Raw genomic sequence first — 13891 nt, forward strand, 5'->3', positions numbered from 1 at the left:
TTTGTACATGACATTCCACCTATTTTTTTGTTGAAATTCTCCTTCTTTTGAAGGTAGTGACTGATTAATTGTGTTTTTCACTTATCAATCTCATAAAAAACACTACTTAAAGCCCAAAGGAATACCTCATACCTTACGTATGGCTCAATGTCCGTTTTACAAATGGAATAAAAAAATACCTAGAATATTTGTTATGTTAGTTACATAGATATATCTCTGTAGCTATTCTAATTCTTTCAATTAACTACAGTCATTTGGAGAAAAAGTAGCTGTCTTAATCAACTGTGATATGCAAGATATACAGTAGTCCTCCCTTACCTGAAGCTTTTTTTTTTTTCTGCCATTTTAGTTACCCAAGATAGAGTAAAATAAAATATTAAAGAGAGAGAGACCACATTCACATAACTTCTCTTACACTGTGTTCTTATAATTGTTCTATTTTGTTATTATTGTCATTAATCTCTTACTGTGACTAATTTATAAATTAAGCTTTATAATAGGCATGTATGTTTGTATAAGGAAATAAAACACAGTATATACCACATAGAGTGTGGTACAATCTGTAGTTTTAGCCATCCACCGGAGGTCTTAAAACATATCCTTTACAGATAAAGGGGAATTACTGTATTTGCTAAACAAAACAAATAAACAAAAAACCTTGGCCATAGTTAAAATTGCACAGTTAATTATTGATTCAATTCAAACATTTAACATGTTAACTTTTGTCTTCTAATTATGGCAGGTTCTGTGCCTGCAAAGAGCTTACAATATACATCCATGGCAATCAAAGTAATCTGATCTTGGCAATGCTTAGAAGAGTCTGGAAATAAGCTTACAAAGATGTGAAAAAGTCGTATTGTCATAATACAGGCAGGAAGCACTGTGATGGATAAAGAGAATGAGAGTAGATTGATGTAAAACCATTTATTGAGAATTGACATGTGCTGGCTGTATTCATGAGCAGAACATGAGTTGCTTGAAAGTCTTCAGAATTTGGCAAGCTTATGCAGAGGGGTAAATATAAAATTTTAATTAGGAGGACACTACAGCTTGGAATGTGAAAATGCTAATGATTGGATTGTTCAGTAATAGTTATGAAACTATTCCAAAATACAGATATTTGTCTGAGAGTTACATTATAATTCATAAAATGTGCAGGCAAAATAAGAAATGAAGGAATCCTGCAAGACTTTCTTTTTATTTTTTGGCACACTCTGTGCGTTATAATCTTAACTTTGTGAGAGGTTTATAGACATTCAGTTCAAACTTCTGTTGTTTCGGATGGCGAAAAATATAGCAAGGGATTTATTATGATAAAGCCACAATTTGATTTAAATAAATCAAGTTTGTACAATGAGAACATATAATTAACATATTTACATATGTAAAACACTAATGGGTTCATGTCTGATTCCAATTCTAAGTAAGGGATTTGTAATAACCCTGAGCTACAGAGTGGGGCAGGTAAGGTGGAGATTAGCTACTGCAAATTCAACCTGAATTATCTCTTGAATTTCCCAGGATCTCTTAGGGCTGAGATGGCTGGCTGGGCTAACGCTTGTTGTAGTACATTAACTGACCTTTATTAGTACATTAACTGACCTTTATTAGGAAGACTGTCTTTGATTAGGCACTTGCTCAAAGTTGCACTGTGGAGTTATATTTCTTTTTTTGTTGATGACAGCCAAGAAATGACTACTTCAAACTGCAGCTTTAACCTGAGAGCATAGCTTCTGCTCATTTTTCACTAAAAATCTCCCATTTTCTTCTTATATGGCTCAGTTTGCACCCCTTCAGTGTCAAAGAGAGAGTGCTGAAAGTTATTGTGATGAGAAGAACTTCTTCTTACTTGAGCATCTGATTGTCAAATGAATCCACATTTGGCCATTACTTAAAATATGATTTTTAATATCATCAAATATTCTCCTACAAGGGTTGCTATGGAGTGGTTCAGAAATTTAATGAGTTGATTCATGACCAAGATTGTGAGGGTTACATATACAAGCATATTTATCATGGTAAGAACCAGCAAAAAGACCACAAATGGAGCCAAAGTATTTTTTATTAATCAGTATTTGCAAAACACAGTAGTCATTTTGTGATATACTTAATGTAAGACAAAATTTTGCATGTCACTTTTTACAAGGTCGACACATTGTTGGCAGTTGAAGTTGTAACAAAAAAATAGACATTTAGTAAAGCATGAATTTTGATGCCTTTCTGAAGAAGAAATTAACAAGTTTTATTATATTCTTACATTTATGTGTGTAGACTAGCTACTTCTTTAAGGAAAACCTCTTTCCCTTGTATGCACTTGTACCTTGTTATAAGAAGTTTTAGAGTTCTTTGTAACGCCTTTACAAATTAAGCAAGTGACTCTTCTCAAATGCCCTTTTGCAAAAGAAAATTTAAAAAAATGAATGAATAGAAGCTAAGTTTCTTTCAAGTGCATGATAAAGACTACTGTTATTTGTTTAACAAGAATTTTTTTAAATGAATATTTTGTAAAGACAAATAGCAAGTGAATTTTTGCATAGTAAAGTATGAGGTCCCCTTGAACCTTTTCCCTGCCAAAATTTTGAAAAATCTACATGTTGTAGAAATAAAGAGAATGCATTAAAATTTACATCTATAACTATATTGGCTTAGAAATTGACAATCACTTCAAACAATCACTTGGTTCAAACAGTGTTGCTGAGGATAATAAAGCTTTTGTGATCTTCAGTCATTTTAGGCTTATTCTTTAAAATTATTTTTTAAAATTATGTTAACTATAGAAAATAATCGATGACAAGAGGACACTCATAATGAGAAAAACATAATAGAACACTGGACAGAGAATCACAAAGCAGGAATTCTTCCTTAAATTAGCCACTTATTTGGATGACATTAACTTCATTAAACATGTTTCCTCATCTATAAAAGGAATATATAAAAACTCCCATCTTATTACATATTGAAAATCCAATTATTAAATCTGCAAATGTCTAGTGAGAAATAAATTGCTATACAAATGCATAAATGTTACTATCACCCTCGTTGTCATTTTCAATTGAAGACTTTCTGAGCAAAACACTAAAATAAGCAGTTGATTAAGCAAAGATGAGTTTGTTACTTCCTGCAATAATGGAAACATCATAGTGACAGTCTTAGTAGTTAGTGTCTCTGAAAGAAATGCTAAAGGTAGATCGTTGTAAGAATTAGACTTTGACTTAGGGTGGGTTTTTCAATGCAGGAATTCAAAATCCATGATATAATAACTGAGAATTGGTAGACAAAGTGTGAGGGTTTTGAAGGAATCTTGATGAGAAGTCATTTGGTAAGAGAATAGTTTACCTGATTGTGTGATTCATTGTGCCAAGAAGGCAAGCCAAGACAGCAATATATTCATTGAAGTAGATTTTCAGGCAGTTTCTGAAAGAAACAATTGTGTTATTGCAATATTATCTTTCTGGACAAGAATTTTCAGTAAAAGTAAAATAAAGCTTGTTTAGATGGTCTTAGTTTATTATCCTATTAACTATATATTTGTCAGCAGTTTGTCATCAACATCATCATTGTGTTAAGTATATGTTATCAAGTGTGAGCTATGTTGTGGCATTCTCCTACTTGGGGCTGTATAAAACAAATTTTATTTAAGTTTAGCAATTAGCCTATGATGTGATTATCACTCTTTTAAAGATACAGGTGAGCTTATGACCCTTGTTTGATGTCACAGATCTTGCTTCTCAAAATAAGACAACCACATACCAATAAATGGAAAAAAAAAATAAACACTTGATAAGGTCTAACTTTTAAAACATACATAATCTTTTCCATAAGTTTATTTGGGATGAAGTTTTACATATTTCTTCATTTAAGCCTCAGAATGCTAGAGGTACAGACTAGATTGCTACCGATAGCAACTTCAGGGAGGACATTAATGCGATTGCAAAATAGTTTAAACGTTTTTACTCTTACTTAAGATCTTAGAAGATAAAGACACAATTTTAAAATTGACTTGTAATTTCTATTATTATTACTATCATGAAAAATAGAGATAAGTTAAAAGCTGAAAAGAAATATAAATTAGTTGTTCTCTCACCCATAAATCGATATATTCAATTATTTCAAGGAAGCAGGATATATAACTACAAGAAGACTTTGTTCATATTGGGAACGTAAAAGTCTTCATCAGGGGACTGGCCAGGGTGGCTCATGCCTGTAATCCCAGCACTTTGGGAGGCTGAGGTGGGCAGATCACAAGGTCAAGAGATAGGGACCATCCTGGCCAACATGGTGAAACCCCGTCTCTACAAATAATTACAATAAAAAAATACAAAAATTAGCTGGGCATGGTGGCGCACACCTGTAGTCCCAGCTACTGTGGAGGCTGAGGCAGGAGAATCACTTGAACCCGGGAGGCAGAGGTCGCAGTGAGCCGAGAGAGATCACGCCACTGCACTCTAGCCTGAGTGCCAGAGCGAGACTCTCCATCTCAGAAAAAGAAAAAAAAAAAAAAAAAGTCTTCATCAGACTTGGAAATAGGACTAAAATCTCAGACTTGGTCAAGTTCTGAATCGACACATATCCCAGTGACTGCCTCACTCTCTAACCCAAATATCCTTTACTTCTCCGATTTCATCGGTTAAAGTTATCACTACAAAGGGAAAAATACATGAATAGTATAAAGATCAAGAACAAATGTGGCTCATATTTTTAAAATATGATTATTTAACAAGGAAATATTTATATCATAAATTCATAAGTTTATAATGTTATTTATGGTAAATGTATGCAAATGATAGATTAATTGAACCAGAGAAAACATCTTAGAAAATGTTTTCTAACTCATTGGTTTGACCTTGACTTTTCAGAAAAAATGTTCTCCCTCCATAACTGTAAAAAATAAACATTTTGATTATATAATGCTGGAAGTGTTTACTGTACTATCACTTTTTATAATTAGGTAAGCTTATTTTAAGACAGAGTTACCTGAGTAAGATGATAATTACATATCAACTGATTTTGAAAAAATTCATGAACTATATAAAAAATAAAATAGTGAAAAAAAACCCTGAAAGTCTGTTGCTGAATTTGCACATCAAGCAGAATAAGAACAATTTTAATTTTCTATATTTAGAGACACACTTTGAGAGAAAATCAAAAACCAATTAGGAACATCACTAAAGTTATAAAAATTCATTACTTACATGTTCATTATGCAAAACTAAGAGATGCTCTCTTTGGTGATATAAAATTATGTACTCTTCTTGAGAATTCAGAAAATGAAACATTTAAAAGTTATATATTTCCTAATTTTAATATTCTTCAACTATAATTTTTTATTGTAACAACAGAATAGGTGATCACTAAAAAAATATTTATTATATGTCTGTGATATGAAAAAGCTACCTATTTTTTGGTGCCAGGAAGAGAGAACTTTAGTGAAATTCTACTTTGGAATATCAGAACATGTTTAAGGAAACCATTTGATAAACACAGTAATATAAAATGTTTCAAAAACACAAATGGTAAATTTGATTTTGAGAAACATGAAAATATGATTCATTCTGGTTTATCTTTTTTACATGTGAACTGTGTTTCTATCTTTAGGAAAGAGAGGCTAAATTAACCCTATTTAAGTATTTTAAAAATGTATATACTTCTTGCATTAATTTTAACATATTTAATGTGATAAAATATTTTAAAATTAACAATCGAGAATATAAATAAACCTTATATTTGCCTTATAATGTATCTTGTCATATAATTTATTTTTATAACATGTTTTCTCTATGTGTAAATTAACTAATACAAGTTTCATTTATATAAATATTATAAAAGTTAAAGCAATAATAAAGCAGTGGTTTTCAATTTGGGGATCCTTATCCATTGGTATAAAAAGAAGTAGTAATGGGACCAACAAACTATTTGAAAATAAACAAAAACCTAAAGGAATTTCTAAATTTACATGTACATGTTTATGCATTATAGTATTATCTTTACCCTGATAATGTCAAATATTTTTGATGGACTTGTTTTCAGATCTCTTTAGTCATTTTAAATTTCACAAAAAAACTTTCAAAGATTCTTATCATGAAACACTGAAAAATTCACCTCTCTTATTTTCACTTGCTTTTCCTTTTGCTGTAGACCTTTTTATTTTAGTTTCCAATTTGTGAAAATAATTTCTATTTGGCTTTTGGAATTTTTATTTTATGGCTTCTAGACAGCAAAGACATTCAAGTTTTTTGTTTCTTTACAACAAAAATCTGACTCAACATTTGACCAATCACAATTTACTTAGCTTTTAATTTGTCAAATGTTTTAACTGGTAAGTTGACTTATTTTATTTTCTTCTACATACTTTGTTTTTATAGAGACACTGCCACAATCAATCTAAATTTACCTATTACAAGCCTGTGGGATTTTAGTTGGAAGGGCACAGTTTGGGCTACCTTCTAAGACCATATAAAGACACTCATAACTATATATTGGACTTATGTCAGTAGCCTTGTGTTTCTAAGTAAAGGAAATGTTTGAAAAAACAAATTTCAAGGCTAAAAAGCAACCTGTTTAAAGTCATAATGCTTACTACATACAAGGTAAGAAATTATACATGATTCTTAATATAGTAAATATTTTCATAACAATGATTATATATTAGATTTAATCATTGTTAATGTAGAAAAAATAAAATGTGTCAGGCTAAATTATATATTTTTCACATTTTTGAAATAATTTTATCTTAATAGCTATGACCAATTTTTCATTATGTGGAAATATTAATAATTAATACTTAGGGCATTTAAATAATTAATATGCAATGAGATTTGAAGCTGAAAGGTATAAATTCCTAGCTAACTAGTAGGAGTTTCTATGTAAAAGCTATTCATAAATACTTAAGGGTATTATTACCAAGCTTGTAATCACAGGTTAAAGATCCCTGTGATCCACCCTTCATCAATTCACATATAAAATTAATAAGTATATAGTAGTGTGCATTCTCTAAAGATAGCTAAAGACTATACTGAAACACAAACATTCAACTTCAGTGCAGTTAACAGTACAGTAACCTCTAGATCAGGAAAGTCTGGTCAATAACCGAGAAGCACTTGAATGGACAGTGATTGATTTTGCTTGTTCTGGCCTATAGAGGAATGATTGATCTAAGCTTTATTTTGTACTAGCTTTTTCTCTATTGCAGGCCTAATGAGGCACATAGGGTGAAGTGAAAATGGAAACAAAAGACATAGATTGTGTCTGCATGGTGCCAAGAACATGGTGATGAAATAAAAAATTAGTCCCACTGGCTATTTGACATCAAGAAGCTATACTCTCAAGTTTCCAAAAACTTAAAAAATCTTATTATATATATTTTACATTTCAGCAGTTCAGTTCTCTTCAATTAAACAACTAGTTACTGAGTACTTTCTGTGAACCAGCAGTTGTCGGAAATGTTTAGAAGGAACACTTTATTAAATATAGTTTACAGAAATGTCATTACAATAGAAGATTCTGTTGCCAGAATATATAAAAATATACTTTTGGCTGCCTGCTATAAACAACATTTGGAAAAATCAATCCTGTTGGTAAATACTTGCATTCATGGTTTATTGATGAGGTTAAAAATAAAATATATTCTGAAAGTGATAGAAAATAGTAGATTTAAGACTCCATTGAGCTCATATAGGCTCTCAAATGATACCTTAACATTTGCGACTAGACAAATTTACAACTAGATATGTGCATTTAAATAGCTTTGTGAAGATAGTAGTTAAGATGCACATAGAAGATGTTTCCTGAAAGAAAAACATATATTAAATGTAATTGGTCACAATAAAGAAAGTAACATTTGATGTCACTAATAAAACTTATATTTGTCTCTGGAGTGTAGTTTTATAAACATAAACACCATTATTTTATTCATTCAATAAACATTTATCATGTTCTCACTGACTTCAGCTAATTAATTCCTATTCGACCTTCCGAATCTAGCTTATATAAAACTTTTTTTAAATAGCCTTCAAATTTTTCAGATTATGTCAGTTTCTTCTTGTTTTACATTCTTATAACTCTTTCTCTCCTTGACTTACCTTTACCGTAGTAGTAAAGATAATTGCGTAATTAATTTTTCCATATATAGGCATGGAAATAAATGAGGGCAGAAACTGCATTTTCCTTATTTACATCTATATCTCTAGTACCTAGCACAGAGCCTTTCACCTAATAACCAAAAATTAAAACTCTGCTAAATCAATGAGTGAATCTATCTGTCTGGTATAATTTTAGGCTCTAGGGTTACAGAGTGAAATAAGGGACGGGGACTGCCCTCAGGAAGACTAAGTATTGGGGTAGACAAGTAAATGAACAATTATAGGAAAATACCAGGAAGCATGAAGATGGAGAAGGGAACTGTCACACTTGATTATGAAGGGAAAATTCTGAGTGGGCAAAATGAAACTCCAAGAAAAGGACAGAGAGTATGAACTGTTAGCTGAGGAGACACTTCACATAGAATTAGGCACATGAACTTTGTATCTGTTGATTCCTCTGGGAAATGGACAGTGAGAGGGAGCCAAGAATGCTAGAAGTCTATTGAGGAGTTAGATCTGTGAAAGGGAAGGGAAGGATGCAAGATCAGGAAAGGGGGCTGAAACGGCAACACAACCCTGAAAAACTCTTTGCTAGCCCAACATGGAGCCAGGAGCAAAGATTCCTAGTTAGAGGATCCTGCATTGGATAAAAGTGGCTTGGCTTTGTACCATCATTTTACTCAGTCATGGGCCAAAGCCACCCTGAAAAGACATGACCTCAGCTCAAAAGCTGAGAGAGACCTGAATGAGGTCACAGTGGGATACCATAGGCTAGCTACACTGCTCACAGGTGGGCAGCGAGTCCTCCCTTGAAGGGATTCCCTGTCTGCCACAATCCTGAATGGTATGTTCAGCAACTGTTTATTTATTCCATGCACATGCAGAGTGTGCCTGTTAGGACTCAGCAAAGCATCACCTGGAGACCAGGCCAGGGTCAGGACTGGAGGAAGGCCTTGTGTGTCTCGCTGGGGGATTTTGATCTTATTCCATAGGAAGTGGAGGCCATCGTTTTAAGTAAGGACATAAAAGGAGCAAATTTGCATTCTAAATGTCTAAATGTCTTCTCCAGCATTCAGATGAAGTCTGAATGCAGCTATTGGCGAGGAACTGTTACAGTAATCTAATGAAAACATGAACAGAGAGAATGGCATAGGAATGGGGAGCAGGAGTTCAATAGAGCCATTCCGGAAGGCCGGTCCTTAAGGATGCAATCACTGATTAGGCTTGAGTAGTCAGTGAAAGCAAGAAGTCTGGGATACCCCCTAATTTTCTATGATAAATAATATTTTTATATGTTATGAGAATAAGCTTTAAAGGAAATAATAAAATGAAGCTCACCGAACACTTCTACTACACAAAACATAAAGTTTTGCAATCATTGCAGCCAGATCCTTGATCATCTCCTTATAATCTACTTCCCACTGTGATTGCACAGCACTGTGTCTCAGACTGGTATCAAGTGTCAAAGACATACCAACTATTAAACATGACTTGGATCACAGGAGGAGTCACAGGGTCTCAGTCTTAGAAGGAAGCCTCAGACAGGCAGGCATAAAAAGCATATGCAGATTGTATAATATTAAAAACAGTAACAAAAGAAAACACACAAAAAATACCACACACATAAAATGGAGTGCCAAATGTGATATTCACTGGCACAAAACTAGAAAGCAATATAAAATGCCAATAATTAACAATGGATTATGTTGTTATTTAAACTAAATATTTAATGACACCTTTATGTGCAGATTACACAGCTAAATTAAATATGCATACAAGGTCATTTACTCCCCGATCTTCGAATCTTTATCCAGGATTATTCTCAAACAAAACAAGAATATTCACACCTCTAACTTTATTCGCACTGTGATGCTCTCTTCTCTCTGTCCTCAGACTTATTCAACAATGTTCCGTCCAAATTTTATCTTTTCTGAGTGTCTCTCATGTTCTCCCATCAAATAAATAAATTATTCATCTCTACCTCAGTGGACATTTACAGAAATTTACAGAAACATTTATTTATAGAAATATGTATGGATGTAATATAGATATAGATACATAGATATAGATGTTTAATTTAAAATTATATAAAAAATGACTATTGTGTTTTCTGGGTCTAACAACATGATAGAGAAATAATGGTTACTGAATAATTTCAATTAGTATGAATCCACTGGAGAGTATCATTTGTTCATATTAAGTAGTAGTACAATAAGGTGTGAATAAAATATAATGTAGAGATAGAAGGAAAAAATAAAGATAAGAGTAGAAGATTTTAAGTTTTTATTACAGTTTGGATGTTTCCTGGCCCCCATTTAGCATGTTGAAATCCCACTAACCCCTAAGATACAATGAAAATAAAGACTTCTTCAAAAGTTTTTCGGGAATCCTAATCAGATTGAAATAATTTATCCTTCTTTGAACTCTCATATACTTTAAAAACGGTCTTCCTCAATTATTCTATCTTAATTTCCATTGTGACATGGTTTGGATCTGTGTCCCCACCTAAATCTCAAGTTGAATTGTAATTCCCAATATTGGAGGTGAGGTCTGGTAGGAGGTGATTGGATCATGGAGGTGGTTTCTCATGAATGGTTTAGTATCATCCCCTTGGTACTGCCCTTGTGATAGTGAGTGAGTTCTCGTGAGATCTGGTCCTTTAAAAGCATGTGGCATCTCTCCTTTCCCTCTCTCTTGCTCCTGCTTTCACCATGTGAAGTGCCTGCTCCGCTTTACCTTTAGCCATGAGTGAAAGCTCCCTGAGGCCTTCCTAGAAGCCAAGCAATGTTGGTGCCATGCTTGTACAGCCTGCAGAACCATAAGCCAATTAAACCTCTTTCATTAAAAGGTTACCTAGTCTCAGGAATTTCTTCATAGCAATATGAGAACAGACTAATACACATTGCTATACATTTATATTAGCTTGGTGCAAAAGTAATTGCAGTTTTTGCCATTACTTTTAATATTTATATATGCTTACGTATACTAATCTTGTAGTAGTCTCTTTTTTGTTAAATAAACATATAAATTCTTTGAAAGCAGATTTCTTATAAAATGCATTATTTTGTTTGCAACAGCACCTAGTATAATAAAATGCACTAAGAAATAAATCAATATATAAGTTTTTGGCCTATGTATTAATGAAAGATAATTTCCTCTATTAGATAATTTTCAAACATGAAATGATATTTAAGACAGGGTTGTCCAGCTGCAGTGCTATTGACTTATTGAAGATCTTGTGGTGCATTTGAACATTGTTACGGACTGCCTGTGCATTGTCGGATGTTTAGTAGCATCCCTGGCCTCTATCCACTAGATGACAGTTGCTCCCATCTCCCTTCTCATAGTTGTAATAACCATAAATATTGGGAGAACCCGCTCCCGATGGTTTCATGAGTTCTTTTCGATTTCCTAAGTGTCTCGGCTGGTTTGAGAAATAAAAGGAAAGAGCACAAGAGAGAGAAATTTAAAGCTGGGTGTTGGGGGGAGACATCACATATCGGCAGGATCCCTGATGTTCCCCGAGCCATAAAACCAGCAAGTTTTTATTAGCGATTTTCAAAAGGGGAGGGAGTGCACGAATAGGGTGTGGGTCACAGAGATCACATATTTCACAAGGTAATAAAATATCACAAGGCAAATGGAGGCAGGGCGAGATCACAGGACCACCGGATGAGGCGAAATTAAAATTGCTAATAAAGTTTGGGGCACACATTGTAGTTGATAGCATCTTATCAGGAAACAGGGTATGAGAGCAGACAACCTGTCTGACCAAAATTTATTAGGCGGGAATTTTCCTCTTCCTAATAAGCCTGGGATTGCTACAGGAGACAGGGGCTTATTTCATTCCTTCGACTTTGACCATAAAAGGTGGCATGCCTTAAAGGGGCCATCTATAAACCTAGCTTCAGGGCGCCTTCTCTTTCTCAGGGATGTTCCTTGCTGAGAAAAAGAATTCAGCGATATTTCTCCTATTTGCTTTTGAAAGAGGAGAAATATGGCTCTGTTCCATGTGGCTCACCGGCGCCACTTCAAAGTTACCTCTCTTGTTCCCTGAACATCGCTGTTATCCTGTTCTTTTTTTAAGATGCCCAGGTTTCATATTGTTCAAACACACATGCTCTACAATTTGTGCACTTGACACAACCATCACAGGGTCCTGAGGCGACATTCATCATCCTCAGTTTACGAAGAAGATGACGGGATTAAGAGATTAAAGTAAAGACAGGCATAGGAAATCACAAGGGTATTGATTGGGGAAGTGATAAGTGTCCATGAAATCTTCACAATTTATGTTTAGAGACTGCAGTAAAGACAGGCATAAGAAATTATAAAAGTATTAATTTGGGGAACTAATAAATGTTCATGAAATCTTCACAATTTATGTTCTTCTGCCACGGCTTCCGCCGGTCCCTCCATTCGGGGTCCCTGACCTCCTGCAACACATAAATGTCTTCAGACATGGAGAAAAGTCCACTGGAGCAGGAGTAGGTGGGGGAGATGGTTGAGATTCACTGATTTAAAAGATGAAACTACAGTTGCATAAGTGCTTTTAATTTATACAGGCAATAATAACTCGTTAACCCTTGTATCATGTAGGCGATACTGCCTTAGATATTAAATGTAGATAATGTGGGGGCTGTGATACTGCCAATGCGTATTTACCTGAGAAAAGTGAGAAAATATGAAGGAGATGGAAACTTGGAATATGTAAAACATTGCCTCTGTATACTCTTCTTATAAATCTTTTTGACAGTGATATAAATTGACATTATGTTCAGGGTCAAATGAATAGCTTTGCCACTGGATTTTTTTTTATATATTAAGGAAAGCAAAATTTATCCACAACCTTTACAAATCATCAAACAAAATGGAAGCATGTAAGCTTAAGTACTCAGCGCTAAAGCATAATATATTACATATGTAATATATTCATATTTATATAGATAGTAATATGGTTTTATAATTTAGCATTTTGTTTCCTTTATCTTGCTGTATGTTAGTTGGTTTCTGAATGATTTATTCTATTTTTATCAAATATTTACTAAACATCAAATTTGTGTATGTGTGTGTGTGTGTTTCCAGAAGTTCTATTACCAGCATACAACTGAAAAGACATGCTCATAGCCCTCAAAGAACTTACATATAGCAGGAATAAGCTATTCTACAAAAATAGTAACACAATATACTTAGTTCTGTGATGCATATGAAATACTGAACGACATATAGAAAAGACGCTCTTAGCTCAGACTTGAAGGCAGTGCAGGAGCCATCTAATGGTCTTTAAGCAGAAAAGTATTACAGTTGTGAATGTATTGTAGATAAACCCTCAAGACTGGAGGCAAGGAAACAACTTCAAACCTTTTATAATAATCAAGACACGGTATGTTAAGGACTGAAATAGTCCTGTGGTAGAACGATGGAGAAGTAAAGACAGAATCAACTTGAGAAAGATGTGGAGACAAATATTAGAATTTTAAGAGTGACATGATATGATGTTTTGGAGACAGAAAGGATTTAGACTGTTTTCCCAGATTCTGGCTTTAGGTGACTGGGCAGTTAGGTATGCTACTAATTGAGATAAGAACAACAAAAGAAGAAAAGCTTTAGGAAGCTATTATAATAACAGATGAAGAGTTTCCTCAGTTCCCACTGGCAACCATGCACATGGCTGAGGCATTTTTGCTGGTGTGAGTGTAAAAGCAACAAAGACAAATATTAAGGTTGATTAAGGATTTTTGTTGCTGTTGTTTTGTCTAATGGGTACAGTAGAAGGGATTCAGGTAGAAAGTGAGAAAGTGGGTCAAGTGATT

The sequence above is a fragment of the Theropithecus gelada genome, chromosome 7b (assembly GCF_003255815.1).
Source record: "Theropithecus gelada isolate Dixy chromosome 7b, Tgel_1.0, whole genome shotgun sequence".
In the NCBI taxonomy this organism is placed as follows: Eukaryota; Metazoa; Chordata; class Mammalia; order Primates; family Cercopithecidae; genus Theropithecus; species Theropithecus gelada.